The sequence below is a fragment of the Spinacia oleracea genome, chromosome 6, assembly GCF_020520425.1.
Source record: "Spinacia oleracea cultivar Varoflay chromosome 6, BTI_SOV_V1, whole genome shotgun sequence".
NCBI classification, from domain to species: Eukaryota; Viridiplantae; Streptophyta; class Magnoliopsida; order Caryophyllales; family Amaranthaceae; genus Spinacia; species Spinacia oleracea.
Window position 1 is genome coordinate 1851252 of NC_079492.1, and position 16137 is coordinate 1867388.

Genomic DNA, 16137 nt, shown 5'->3' on the forward strand with positions numbered 1-16137 from the left:
GTATTTTTCTGCCGTACCCAGAATTCTCAAATTCGAAGCCTAACTATGACTTTTCGAAGGTTTTAGTTTTTCGAATGCAAAATTTCGTAAATTTAAGATGTTAAATTAAATATTTGCGATTCTTGTTGATAAATCTTGAATTTTTGATTGACCTACTGTATATGTTTAACAAGTTTGAATGCCTAGCCTTGTTAATTATGCAATCTAATTTGTAATTATGATTAATTTGTTGAAAATTAGAATAATTTAGAATTAATTTGATTTTCATAATTAATTATAATTTAATTAGAAACCTATGATTAAAAACCACCATAAAAATTGTAAATTTATGATAAATTTTAAATTTTTATGACCTAGGCTTGAATCCATGATAATCGGAAATCAATTGAATAATAAATTTTCGATTTTTCGCCCTAAAATTATGAAATTAATATTAATTTATTAATTTGTCATTAATTTTAAATATAAATTTTAAATTTTTTATGCGATTCGTTCATATAACTTGCACGCACAAAGCAATGGACGCTTCGTGTTACCCTTAAGGGGTGTTGTATAGTGCGGGCATGCGACGACGAGCAAGGGAGCTCGTCGCCCGTGCGGCACGAATGCAATGAGCAAGGGCATGGTGCAAGAGCACAAGGCAGCAGCCCTGCCTTGTGTCGTGGGCCACGAGCTATGGACGAATGGGCATGGGCGAAGGCAAGGCACGGCAGTCGCGTGTGGGCAGCAAGCAAGCTGCGCCACAACGCGCACTGCCTCGCGCAAGCGCGCGCAGCCTCGCGCGCAGCGAGCGCAAGCTCGCGTGCCACGAGCGCTGCGCCCAGCGTCGATCGCGCGCAGCGAGCAATTGCTCGCGCACAGCGAGCGATGGCTCGCGTGCATCGAGCGCTGGAGCGCGCGCAGCAATTGCTGGCGAGCGCGCACAGCGAGCTATGGCTCGCGTGCATCGAGCGCTGGCGCGCGCGCAGCGAGCACCAACTTGTGCGATGGCTTGCTATGGGTAGATGCAGCAGCTATGCGACGAGCGCATGGGCTGCGCGCACATGGGCAGCGATGGCTGTGTGCGTGTGGCCCATGGGCGTGCGATGCATAGGGTGTTTGCATTACGATTAGATCGTTTTGAATGTTTAATTTGAAATTTTCAGTTTACGTAATTTTAATTAATTTTAAAATTAATAATTTAAATTATTTTCTTGGATTTTAATTTTGAATATTGTAATTATAATAAATTTTATTTATTCTAATTATTTTACTAAAATTAAAATCATGAATTAATTTAAATACGACTGAAATCAAATTAAAATTTTTGGATTCAATTATAAATTTATATGGGCTTTAAATTTTAATTAAATTTGTATGTTTCCGGTTAGACTTGAAATACATTTTTATGTTTAAAATTAGTAAAGCATATGAATTTATTGGTTTAAGTGGGAGCGCTTTTTAGTCATAAACTCTTGATTAGGTCTACGAATCCTTAAGGTTAAAATTACTTGATTAGAATTAATAAGGACTGAATAATTGGTAGATTATTGGTGCCCTTGATTAATTGCTGCAAATGTTTACGTAATGCATAATGTGTTTTACTAACCAGCTATGTGGGCCATTCATGATAATGATGGGTGAATGGTATATATTGTATATGTACTGTTTTGCAGGTTATGAAGTGACTAGTATGGCCCAAATAGGATAGAAAATATGGTCTGCGTACCATTAATTTGAATGTAATTGGTCTAAAGTACCAAAGTTGTTTTTCAATTCAAATATGGTCTGCGTACCATCAAATAGTTGTAATTAGTTTTAATTATAGCTTATCCTATTTAAAGAAAATGGTGCCTCCCACGGAGATTTTCAAGACGGACTTTGAAGTTAAAGCTTCAAGATGAAGTCGGGCCATACTAGATCACATTTATCTTATGCATGCTTTAAGTTATTTATTGCTTTAAATATGTCTTAATTATGCATGAGATTGTGGCTTGATTATGTTGCATGATTAAGGATTTTAGTTCACTTAAAACCTAACCAACATAGTAAGAGCCTTAAGTTCCAAACTTAAAAATTGAGTTAAAAGGTGCCATGCCAAAATATACACTTGCTTGGATATCCTTTACATCAATCTAGTAATAGTTTTCGCTCAGCGAGGTGTTACTTATTGGTCCTAAAGGGGCAAGGTACACAATTAATTGTGAGTACATGTTAGTTTTGGTGAAACTCAACGATGTAAGTAAGGAGTCCTTTTATGTCGTGGCAAAATCGATAGGTTTACCTAATAAGTTCTTAGACGTACCTATCAACCAAGAATAGTTTCTAGACTATTAGCAAAAGGCTTTTGCTTACCTAAGATGTTTTAGGATTAAGTCGACAAACTGTGCTTAGTTCTTCAATGATTTTAGGATCTTGGAATCATTTTATTCACACCTGCATGAACACATAACTTGAATAAAATGCTTAATAAACATTGAATTATGCATGTATGCTAGAATTTAAGTTTATTAAGAGAAACTGTGAATGGTTATTTATTTGTTTATTCTTTTCAATTGTAGTTTTTAATATGGCAAACAACAATCAAAACATCATCATGGGTTTTGAGCTTATGGTCAAGCTGAACCTGGCAAATTTTCTTGAATGGGAAGCTAAGCTAGTTGAAATAGTCAAACTCAATGGACTTGAGTATGTACTATCACATCCCATGCCAAGCTACTATGCCAGAGACATGACCCCTGAGAGATTTTACGCCTGGGATGCGGATCTCAAAAAGGTTATGAGTCTCATGCTGAACAATATCCCTGATGATTGGGCTAGAAGGTTTGTAGCCTATGAACCTTTTACGCTCATCAAGAATCTGAGGGATATCTGTCGTGGAAGCACGGAGGACAGGGACCTGAACGTCCATGAGTTGATTGAATCAATGTCTGGTCTAAAGGTTAGTTCTCCCAACAGGTGTTATAGGATGGAGGTCCAAGAAAGACATGTTCAGCTCCTTCGCACTAAACAGAGGGTAGGCGTCCCACTGAGGTTCCATGTGGATCTTATGCGTTCATACTTTGATCGCCTAAGTCTACTAGGAACACCAATAAGCGAAAGGATGGCAGTCTCTATCTTGCTCAATTCACTACACAGTGGGTTTGGTCGCTTCAAGCAACTATACCTAAGTAAACCAAGAGAAGAAACAGTTGCAGAATTTGTTCACCTTGTCAGAAAGGCTGAAATAATACTGGACTATGAAGCCAAAGATTTACTCAAGGCTAGAAGGAGACCGTTCAAGAAATGTGGAAAGTCCAAGGGCAATGCTAAATCAAAGCAGGACAAGTCCACATCAAGCTGTCTTTATTGTGATGGAATAGGCCATTACAAAAGAGAATGTCCAAAGCTAAAGGAAGATCAGAAGAACGGAACAGTCGTTCCATCTTCAGGTATTTTCGTTATAGGCTGTATACCTGCTAATTCAACTTCTTGGGTATTAGATACAGGTTGTGGCTCACACTTATGTTCCAATCCACAGGGACTAAGAAGAAGTAGAAAGTTAAGCAAGGGTGAAGTCGACCTACGAGTGGGAAATGGAGCACGGATTGCTGCATTAGCTGTAGGAACTTACTTTTTGTCGTTGCCCTCCGGGCTAGTTTTGGAACTGGAAGAATGTTTCCATGTTCCAAGTCTTACTAAAAACATCATTTCAGTTTCTTGCTTAGATGCTAAGGGATTTTCCTTTTTAATAAAAGACAATAGTTGTTCGTTTTATTTTAAAGAGATGTTTTATGGATCTGCTAGATTAGTCAATGGACTTTATTTATTAGATCACGACAAACAAGTATATAACATAAATACCAAAAAGGCCAAAAAGGATGATTCAGATCTCACCTATCTGTGGCATTGTCGATTAGGCCATATAAACTTGAAACGCTTAGAAAGACTTCAAAAGGAAGGAATTCTAGAACCATTTGACTTAGAGGATTATGGTAAATGCGAATCATGTTTACTTGGCAAAATGACAAAGCAACCTTTCTCTAAAGTTGGAGAAAGAGCAAATGAACTATTGGGTTTAATCCATACAGATGTATGTGGACCAATGAGTACAAATGCTAGAGGTGGTTTCAGCTACTTTATCACTTTTACTGATGACTTCAGTAGATATGGTTATGTCTACCTAATGAAGCATAAGTCTGAATCCTTTGACAAATTCAAGGAATTTCAGAGTGAAGTAGAGAATCAATTAGGCAAGAAGATTAAGGCACTGCGGTCTGATAGAGGCGGTGAATATCTGAGCTATGAATTTGATGACCATCTAAAAGAATGTGGAATTCTATCAGAATTGACTCCTCCTGGAACACCACAATGGAACGGTGTGTCGGAACGAAGGAACAGAACCTTGCTAGACATGGTCAGGTCAATGATGGGTCAGGCCGAACTTCCATTAGAATTTTGGGGACATGCACTAAATACAGCTGCACTCACTATAAATAGAGCTCCGTCTAAAGCTGTCGAAAAGACTCCATACGAATTATGGTTTGGAAAGCCTCCAAATGTGTCTTTTCTTAAGATTTGGGGATGTGAAGTATACGTCAAACGATTAATTTCAGACAAACTTCATCCAAAATCTGACAAATGTATCCTTGTGGGCTATCCAAAGGAAACAAAGGGGTATTACTTCTACAATACATCTGAGAACAAGGTGTGTGTTGCTCGAGATGGTGTCTTTTTGGAGAAAGATCACATTTCCAAAATGACAAGTGGGAGAAAAGTAGACCTCGAAGAAATTCGAGTCGAACAACAAACTCTAGAGAATGCTCAAGATGACATTCAGGATGAAACTCAGAGATCTTTAGAAGAATCTGGTGAGAATCATGGTCAATCTAGAAATGTTACCCCGCGTAGATCGCAAAGATATAGAGCTCAACCGGAAAGGTACTTAGGTATTTTGACGAACGAAAGCTATGACGTTCTATTACTTGAAAGTGATGAACCTGCGACTTACAAACAAGCTATGACGAGCCCTAGCTCCAAGCAATGGCAAGAAGCCATGCAATCTGAATTAGACTCCATGTCTGAAAACCAAGTATGGGATTTGGTCGATTTGCCAGATGGCTACCAAGCCATTGGAAGCAAATGGGTTTTCAAACTGAAAAAGGAAAAGGATGGGAAACTTGAAGTTTTCAAAGCTAGATTGGTTGCAAAAGGTTACAGGCAAGTCCACGGTGTGGATTACGATGAAACCTTTTCACCAGTTGCAATGCTAAAGTCTATTCGGATAATGTTAGCAATCGCTGCATATTACGATTACGAAATATGGCAGATGGATGTCAAAACTGCTTTCTTAAACGGCGTTTTAACAGAAACTGTGTTTATGACACAGCCTGAAGGTTTTGAGGATATCCAAAGAATGCTAAAAAGGTATGCAAGCTAAAGAAGTCAATCTACGGATTGAAGCAGGCATCCAGGAGCTGGAATATACGTTTTGATGAAGCAGTCAGAGACTTTGGTTTCATCAAGAACGCGGACGAATCTTGTGTATACAAGAAGGTCAGTGGGAGCAAAATTGCTTTCCTAGTATTATATGTCGACGACATATTACTTATCGGAAATGACATTCCTATGTTGAACTCTGTCAAGATTTGGCTTGGGAAATGTTTTTCGATGAAAGATCTAGGAGAAGCACAGTACATATTGGGCATCAAGATTTACAGAGATAGATCTAAAAAGATGATTGGACTTAGTCAAAGCACTTATATCAATAAGGTGCTTGATAGGTTCAAGATGGCGGACTCCAAGCGAGGCTACCTACCCATGTCTCATGGAATGACTCTAAGCAAGACTTAGTGCCCAAAAACACTTGATGAGCGTAGATGAATGAATGGGATTCCATATGCATCATTGATTGGTTCAATAATGTATGCTATGATATGTACACGCCCGGATGTTGCGTACGCACTCAGTGCTACGAGCAGATACCAGTCAGACCCAGGAGAGGCGCATTGGACTGCTGCCAAGAACATTCTGAAGTACCTGAAAAGGCACAAAGATGACTTCCTGGTCTATGGTGGAGATGATGAATTAATTGTTAAAGGCTATACGGACGCAAGTTTCCAAACCGACAAAGATGATTTCAGATCACAGTCTGGGTTTGTCTTCTGCCTCAACGGAGGAGCAGTAAGCTGGAAAAGTGCTAAGCAAAGCACCATTGCGGATTCTACAACTGAAGCGAAGTACATTGCTGCACATGAAGCAGCAAAGGAAGCTATATGGCTAAGGAAGTTCATAGGTGAACTCGGTGTAGTCCCCTCCATTAAAGGACCAATAGCCCTGTATTGTGATAATAACGGAGCTATTGCACAGGCAAAGGAGCCTAGACACCACCAGAGAGTCAAGCATGTACTTCGTAGATTTCACCTTCTACGAGAGTTCGTTGAAAGAAAAGAAGTCGAGATAAGAAAAATTGGTACTGATGACAACATATCAGATCCATTAACTAAACCTCTGCCGCAGGCGAAGCACAACTCGCACACTGCAGCTATGGGAATCAAGCATATTGGAGAATGGCTTTGATGTCTCTGTTTAATGTTTTAAAGTTTTAGAGTTTAAATCTTTGTAAAACATTATTGGTTAATCATTCACAATAAATGAAAAGAATTCATTTTTCCATTTAATTTGTGGTTTATTAAATGATGAGTCCCTTCAATTTGACGATATATTCAAGATAGACTGTCAGGACCAGTCCTGTGACTAAGAAATGTCTATCAAGTGAACTTGAATGTCAAAGGTTCAAAATGGTCCCTAGTCGGAGTTTTCTATAAAATTGGACGCATAGAAAACGTTAGACGATTAGAATGCAAGATGACTAGTAGTTCTGTTTCTTGAACTATGTGGACATGGCAATGTCATAATCATTTGCATAGATACTTACTTTGGGAAGACTAGTATCAGACAAGACCTATGAAACTTTACTATAAGAGATGAAAATCTGTCATAAGTAAATTTCATTAAAATTATTAGACACTAAATCCTCAATACCTGAGTGATTTGAGATTACTTGTTTGAGAACTGGTTGCTTTGACGTTGACCAACCGTCGCGCCGTAAAAGGAGGCTATAAAGGCAACGCTCAGGTAATCACCTATCAAACGAAGTCTAATCTCAAGATCACAAGATTGGGATTGTCCTCCCATAAATCGGGATAAGATGCTTAAAAGTTGTACAAGGCCACTCGGAGAGCTAGAAACTGTGAAATGCATGGCCCTGCTCGGATGAATCATAGGCTATGATTATCTGTTTATTTGATCAGTTGAACTCTGAAACCGAGGAACACCTCTGGACATAATAAGGATGACAACTCTTACCTTATGTTCAAGAGCAAGCATCGAGCGACAAAGGAATTAGGAAATGCACACTTGTCCCTAAGGACAAGTGGGAGACTGAAGGAAATAATGCCCTTGGTCCAAGTATGCATTCTATGTTAAGTCTAATAAATGCGGTTCAGTATTAATTAACAAGTTAATAATTCAGTGAGATCAAGTGAGCTGAATGCCTAGCTAGAGGCCGCTTCAGTTCAAGTGGAATTAATGATATTAATCCACAGCTTACTCTTGACTGAACCCGTAGGGTCACACAAATAGTACGTAAACGGATCAAGTATTTAATGGCATTAAATACTCCATCTATGGATATTCGGAATCGACGGATCTTGGTTTCAGTGGGAGCTGAGATCGTCACAGGCAAGAAATGAATACTTCGGAAACGATGATATTGCCGGAAACAGAAATATGGATCGTATCGGAAATATAAATATTATCCAAGTCGTAGATGTTGCCGGAAACGGAAACATGGTACGTATCGGGAAATATTATCGGAAATGGAAATATTGCCGGAATCGGAAATATTGCCGGAAACGGAAATATTGTCAGAATCGGAAATATTATCGGAATCGGAAAATAATTCCGGAAACGGAAATATAAAATATTTGTTCGAAACGGAAATTAATTCCGGAATCGAAAATATTAAATATTGTTCGTATCGGAAATAACTTCCGGAATCGGGAATTTAATCGGAAGCGTATCGTACGAATAAGCATCGGACGAGGCCTGCCGGACGAGGGCCCAGCACGAAGCCAGGCCATCGCCCAGCAAGCCAAGCGCGCCACACGAACAGCCAAGGCCACGCCAGGCCCAGCGCAAGGCCAAACCCAGCAGGCCGTGGCAGCGCGCGCAGCGCGCGCAGCTGCGAGCAGTGGGCTGCGAGCATTGCTGCAGCTCGCGTGGGCTTGTAGCTCGCGTGGGCCGTGCGGCCGTGTGGACTGTGCGCGGGCATGGCCTGCACGCTTGCGGGTCATGCTCGCGTAAGTGTTTGTGTTCGCATACGAAACCTAAAACGTGCAGAATTCGTTTAATAATTAAATTCCTAATTCTATTTGATAAATTAATTAAATAAGAGTTTTATTATAATTCTAATTTAATTAATTCGTATCCTAATAGGATTCCAATTCTCTTTCCATACCCCTATAAATATGTGGCCTGGGTTCACAATTTATGACGAGTTATTCAAGTATTCAAAGTGAGTTTTTGAGAGAAAAATTCAGTCACACATCTTGCTCAAAAGTGCCGAAAATTTATAGTACCTTAGGGGCGATTCTAGTTGGTCAATCTTAAGGCGGATCCGGACGTGCTGTGGACTATCTACGGAGGGACGACACTTGGAGTCCTAAAGACTTGTTCTTGTTCGGTTCGGGCGCAGCTAGGGAAGGCACGCAACAAAGAGTATGCATCTAAACTATGCTAAATGATTATGTGTAAATAATATGTATTCCTGGCTTAATGGTTGTTTCCGCATGATTTATGAATTGTCATATGTATCATAACCTAACAAGGGGCTCATCCGGGGATGATTTTGGTGGCTGTGAGCAAGGACGGGAATAACAATATTTTCCCCGTAGCTTGGGCAGTGGTGGAAGTGGAAAATAGTGACAGTTGGACATGGTTTCTTAATTTGCTGATGAGTGACATAGGACACCATGATGGAGAAGGCTTGACACTAATGTCTGATAGGCAAAAGGAAAACATGCTCCCATTTTGTTTCTGGTGCCTTATATTCTGTATTTTTACTAACCTGATGTATGTTTCTGTTTGATGTTTCAATACAGGGACTTCTGGATGCTATTGCTGCTGTGAGTTCAAAAGCCGAGGTCAAATTTTGTGCTAGACACATATGGGCTAACTTCAAGAATAAATTCAGTGGAACGACTTATAAGGATCTGTTTTGTGCATCTTCTAGATCAACAACTAAGGTTTGATGTTTCTACTTGTCTTCGATTTGTTGCGTTTAGGGTTTCATGTTATGAATTTACTCGTATTATTCGATTTGTTGCATTTAAGGTTTCATGTTCAGAATTCACTGTGATGTTTATCATTTGTTGCACTTAGGGTGTCATGTTAGGAATTATTCACAATTTTGGCATTCATGTTGGTTGTAAAGCAAAGCATACTTGAACACGTACCCAAGTCGGGACTTGGACACATACCCGAGTCGGATTAACATAGGTTATTCCATTGCAATTATTTTGTTATTGTTTGTTGATGTCATACTTGTTTTTGTTTGTTAAATGTGTATAGCATTGTCATGATTCTTACATGGCTGAAATCAAAGAGCTAAATGAGGATGCGTACAACTACTTGAATGGCATACCTTCTGTGCATTGGTGTAGATATGCATTTGGATCACATTCTAGGTCTAATATGTTGCTTAACAACCTTTGTGAGACATTCAATGCTGTCATAAGGGAAGCTAGGGATAAGCCAATATTGGATTAGGAGGTACGTAATGAGGAGGAATGCTGAGAAGTGGGAGGGTATTCAGAACTATGAGGGTAGGTTTATGCCGTTTGTGGAGAAGGTTTTAGCCTGGGTTTCTGAGGCAGCTTTGAATTGTATTGTGTGCCCTTCTAGATTGGATGAATGGGAGGTAGAAACTGCTTTTGATAGGCATGTGGTAGATTTGAAGGTGTTGACATGCACATGCTTTAGGTGGGAGTTAACGGGAATACCATGTCCACATGCTTATGCATGTATTGTGAAGAAGAGGTGGAGGCCTAAAGATTTTGTTCATGAGTGTTACTCAAAGGCCAAATACTTAGCAACTTACTCGCCACATATCAAGCCAATGCCCGGGATGAAGCAGTGGAAGAAAACTGATCTTCCACGACCTTTCCCACCACTGTTAAGGAAAATGCCAGGAAGGCCTAAGTCACACAAGAGAAAAAAAGAAGCAGGTGAGGATGCTGAGGAGAGGTTTGTGAAGCGAGGGAAAAAACAAAATAATTGCTCAAACTGAAAGCAACCAGGGCATAACAAGAGAAAGTGCAAGAATGCACCTGCTGTTATTCAACCCAAGGAACCAGGGAAGGATTACTCCAAGAATCCATGGGTGGTTGCTGACAGAAACAAGAGGGCTGCAAGAGTTTTAAGGGTGAGTTTTTGTCTTCTTTTTACACTTTAATGTTTGATTCAGAGCTTCAATGTTTAAAATGTGGATTTGTTGTGTGTATGCAGAGGTATCAAGCTGAAGGTGTATCAGACAGAGGCAGTCAAGAACAACAATACACATTTATTGCTCCACTTGAATCCAGTCAGACAGGAAGTTATCAACCTCCTCAATCCAGTCAGGCAGCAAGTCAGCAGCCACCTCAATCCAGTCAGACAAGAACCCATCAGCCAGCTCAATCCAGTCAGACAAGAAGCCAGCAGCCTCAACCATCACTTCCTCCTACTTTCAGACCCAAAATGCAGACAACCAAGAAGCCAGTTTGGAAGATTTAAGTAGTTTGGTTGGTTGTACAACCATGTAATTCCTTTGAACATTTAGTTAATGTTTCCAATTAGTTATAAGGTTTACATTTTGTCAATGAGACTTAAAATTAGTTGCAACAATGTGTATGGATTCATTTGCTTGTTAATTATATTTGAAGTTCAAGCTCGGCTCACGCATGGCTCATTTTAATTAAGTGTAGGTTTTATAAGTTGTTGTAGTTGTTGTTGTTGTTGTTGTTGTTGTTGTTGTTGTTGTTGTTGTCAGTTACTTGATTTGTTGTTCAGATGGTGTGTCTGTAAATAAGTTGGTGTTCAAGTGGTGTGTTTAAGTAAGTGGACCAAAGTTGACTCCCGTTGACTTCGTGGACTGTTAGAGTCTTAAGGCTAATGTTAACCAAAATTTTAGGATTTCCCTCTAATTTAAACGAGTAAACATTATAAGGAGCTAATAACCGAACACAAATTAAACGTAGCTAATAACCCAACACAATTTAAACGGAGCTAATAACCGAACACAAATTAAACGGAGATAATAATTGAACAAAAAATAATAAAAAGAGCTAGTTCTAGCATGTTAGGTTATGATACATATGACAATACATAAATCATGCGGAAAAACCATAAAGCCAGGAAAGCATATTATTTACACATAATTATTTAGCATAGTTTAGGAGCATACACTTTGTAGCGTGCCCTCCCTAGCTGCGCCCGAACCGAACAAGAATAAGTCTTTAGAACTCCAAATGTCGTCCCTCCGTAGATAGTCCACAGTACGTCCGGATCCGCCTCAAGATTGACCAACTAGAATCGCCCTTAAGGTGCTAGGAATTTTCGGCTATTGTTGTGCAAGTGTATGGCTGAATTTTCTTTAAAAAACTTACCCTTTGAATACTTCAATCGTATCTATAAATTATGACCCTAGGCACTTATTTATAGAGGTATGGAAAAGGAATTATAATCCTATTAGGATATTAATTAGTTTAATTAGAATCCTGCTGGGACTCTATTAAATAATCATTATCTAATAGTTTTAGGATTTAATCATATTTCGAATCCCGATTGCTTTAGGATTCCCGCACGAGCATTGCACGAGCACCGTACACCCGCGCAAGCCTTGCGGCCCACGCTAGGCGCACAGCGCTCGGCCCGCTGCTGCTGTGCTCTCGCGCGCGCGCCCCAGGCCTTGGCTGGGCCTGGCCTTGCGTTGGGCCTGGTCGAGGCTTGGCGTGCGATGGTGCGTGTTGGCTCGCTGGGTGATGGCCTGGCTTCGTGTTGGGCCTTCGTCTAGCGGGCCTCGTCCGATGCTAATTCGTACGATACGCTTCCGATTAAATTCCCGATTCCGGAATTCATTTCCGATACGAACAATATTTAATATTTCCGATTCCGGAATTAATTTCCGTTTCGAACAAATATTTAATATTTCCGTTTCCGGAATTATTTTCCGATTCCGATAATATTTCCGATTCTGACAATATTTCCGTTTCCGGCAATATTTCTGATTCCGACAATATTTCCATTTCCGATAATAGTTTCCGATACGTACCATGTTTCCGTTTCCGGCAACATCTACGACTTGGATAATATTTATATTTCCGATACGATCCATATTTCCGTTTCCGGCAATATCATCGTTTCCGGAGTATTCATTTCTTGCTTGTGACGATCTCAGCTCCCACTGAAACCAAGATCCGTCGATTCCGAATATCCATAGATAGAGTATTTAATGCTATTAAATACTTGATCCGTTTACGTACTATTTGTGTGACCCTACGGGTTCAGTCAAGAGTAAGCTGTGGATTAATATCATTAATTCCACTTGAACTGAAGCGGCCTCTAGCTAGGCATTCAGCTCACTTGATCTCACTGAATTATTAACTTGTTAATTAATACTGAACCGCATTTATTAGACTTAACATTGAATGCATACTTGGACCAAGGGCATTATTTCCTTCATAGCATTACCATTACTAAATAATTAGAGTACAACTAATGTCAACAACATTACATTACATTCCATCCAATTTCCCGTTCCATTGTCGTGTTTACACTAAAGGAACTTCATTACAAACTTCAACACGCAACAAACAACTAATCCTACAACAAAACAGAATACAGAATGGGCAATTTCTTGGCCCTTATCCTCTGTCCCTTCATTCCAGCCACTCCACCATTGCATATCCTTTCAAGCCTCTCATTGGCAGCAACAAGAAGGGCTTTGTCATCCTCCAACTTCTGCAATTCCGTCATCATGATCCTCAACTCTGTTTTCAGCAATCTCTTCTCCACCACCAATTCATTCGTCACGACTCTTTGCCACTCCACAACATCAGGATCAACCCAATAAAACCAACCACATCCTTTCCTACCAGTATGTACATCAGAGAACTTACAAGTCAGGAATTTTCTCCCCGGGTTATCAGTTGTCCACGATGTCAACATCTTGGATGGAATGCCACAATAACATTTTTTTGAAGCACAAGGAGACCCACTCGACATCCTGCAACAGTTAAAACAACTAATTATTAGTATTAGATTTCTCAATCAAAAACCCCCAAATTGCAAATAACGATCACAATTGAAATTTTAAACCACGAACACCCACATTTTTAGTCAATTCAAGAACCTAATTTTGCAATCTAGTTGTTGTCACATGTCAATTAAAAGGTTTCAAACCCTTAATTTAGCAAAATTGATTCGAATTTAATAAAATTCAACAAGAACAAAAACCCTAAATTGAAAAATTAAGCCCAGATATTGAAGAACAAGAACGAAATTAATGCACTTACCTTTTGGTTACTCGATTCCTACACCAAATTGCGAATCTTGCTTTGTCAAAAACATTTAACCAGATTTTTGAATTTTTTTCGAAAAAATGGTTGAATGTGTTTGATAAGGGTTTTACAGGAAGTTTAAATAAGGGGGAAAAGGAGTTAAAGCAGTTGAATATAGCCGTTGGAGGTGGGGCCCACAAACGGAGGAAATTGACGGAAACTGTTACAAGGTAGTGTTACTCAAACTAAACAAACTTATAAGGTAGCAAAATTAAAAAAAAAAAATTATAAGGTAGCAATTCACAAAACGTCCAAACTTTAAGGTAGTTTTGCACAAAATTTCCTAAAAAGAAACGTAAACCTGTCCGAAGTGGTGAGCAAACCAACCGCAGCAATAACGGTGATCAATATCTGAAGAAGGCGCGTAGTACAAGGCTCACAATAGAACCCGGCGTGCCTTAAACAATGTGCATAAGGTAACACATGTTTGGGACCTTGAACATTCATAGGTTGGATGTCCATTCTACGAATGTAAGTCATTAATTATTAGTACACCACATATATGATTTACCAATAGTTTAAATTAAATAACACAATATTCTTAAGTTTTAATATTATTTATTAATTTTACAAATGTGAAAAAATATATTATATAATATATTAAAAAGTATATCAAATAATAGTTTCACGAATTAAACAAACTCAAACGTATTCGGACATACTATCCTTATCAAAATCTTCCAAAAAGAGGTTATTTTCTAGTTTAGGCTCATTAAGTTAGAGGTTTTTCATTCCAAGATAAATAAAGTCTTTCAAATTTTCAAAATCATCTTAAATTTGACTAATATTGAAATACGTGTCCAATAAATATCCATCGCGTATTCGGTCTGTGTGTTCTTGTTCTAATATTTGTAAAAAAACAAACTGGATACTTGATTTCACTTGTCGGGCACATATTATCGCGTGCTCACATAGTATCTTTACCCAATACGTGTCGGACACGGGACACGCCACCTGACCCGCGTGTCCTGCTTCATCGAAAAGAAGTTGTCATCTTAAATTTAATGCAAGTGTAGAGAAGTAACCTTAGAATTGAAGAGGTTGAATTAGTCTTTTGTAATCGGAGATCGTTCAAACCCTTACTTCAAAAAAAATCAAGATGCAATTATTAATTTTCAAAACCATTGATAAATATGGTGAAACAACCTATGGAGTACTTTTTAATTTGTTACTCCTACTTTTCTAAAGAATTAACCTATTTTTAGGATTATGTATTACTCATCATGAAAGCAAAAGACACTAACTGTTGTCTAAGCTTCCACAATAATTGTTTTAAAACTTTTAAAGTACATGAAGATGTCATTAAAGGGTGTTTGGTTCGCAAATTGGTATGAGGTTGGAATCATGAATGATATGTTAGTACTATTGTTAGGTTATGATACAACATAAATCATGCGGAAAAACCATAAAGCCAGGAAACATATTATTTACACATAATCATTTAGCATAATTCAGATGCATACACTTTGTAGCGTGCCCTCCCTAGCTGCGCCCGAACCGAACAAGAACAAGTCTTTAGGACTCCAAGTTTCGTCCCTCCGTAGATAGTCCACAGCACGTCCGGATCCGCCTTAAGCTTGACCAACTAGAATCACCCTTAAGGTTCTAAGAATTTTCGGCTAATAGGCTACAAGTGTTTGGCTGATTTTGTTCCAAAATCTTACCTTTGAATACTTCAATCCTCGATGTAAATATGTGACCCTAGGCACCAATTTATAGAGTTTATGGAAAGGAATTATAATCCTATTAGGATACTAATTAGTTTAATTAGAATTTCATTAAAAATCTTTTAAACTAATTCTATCTTTATTGGGATTAGGATTTAATCAATGAACGAATTCCATCAGCTTTAGGATTCGTATCGAACACAAATGTTGCACGACCACGAGCGTACCGCACAGCCCGCGCAGGCCTTGCGGCCCACACGAGCAGGCGCTGCTCGCAGCCCACGAGCGTCAGTCCGCGCGCGCGCCTTGGCCTTGCTGGGCCTGGCCTTGCGCTGGGCCTGGCGTGGCCTTGGCTGCGTTGTGTTGGGCGCTTGGCTTGCTGGACGCGGGCCTGGCTTCGTGCTGGGCCTTCGTCTAGCAAGTCTCGTCCGATGCTAATGCGTACGATGCGCTTCCGATTAAATTCTCGATTCCGGAATTCATTTCCGATACGAACAATATTTAATATTTCCGAATCCGGAATTAATTTCCGTTTCGAAAAAATATTTAATATTTCCGTTTCAGGAATTATTTTCCGATTTCGATAATATTTCCGATTCTGACAATATTTCCGTTTCCGGCAATATTTCCGATTCCGGTAATTTCATTTCCAATAATATTTTCCGATACGTACCATGTTTCCGTTTCCGGCAACATCTACGACTTGGATAATATTTATATTTCTGATACGATCCATATTTCCGTTTCCGGCAATATCATCGTTTCCGGAGTATTCACTTGCTTGCCTTTGACGATCTCAGCTCCCACTGAAACCAAGATCCGTCGGTTCCGAATATCCATAGATGGAGTAT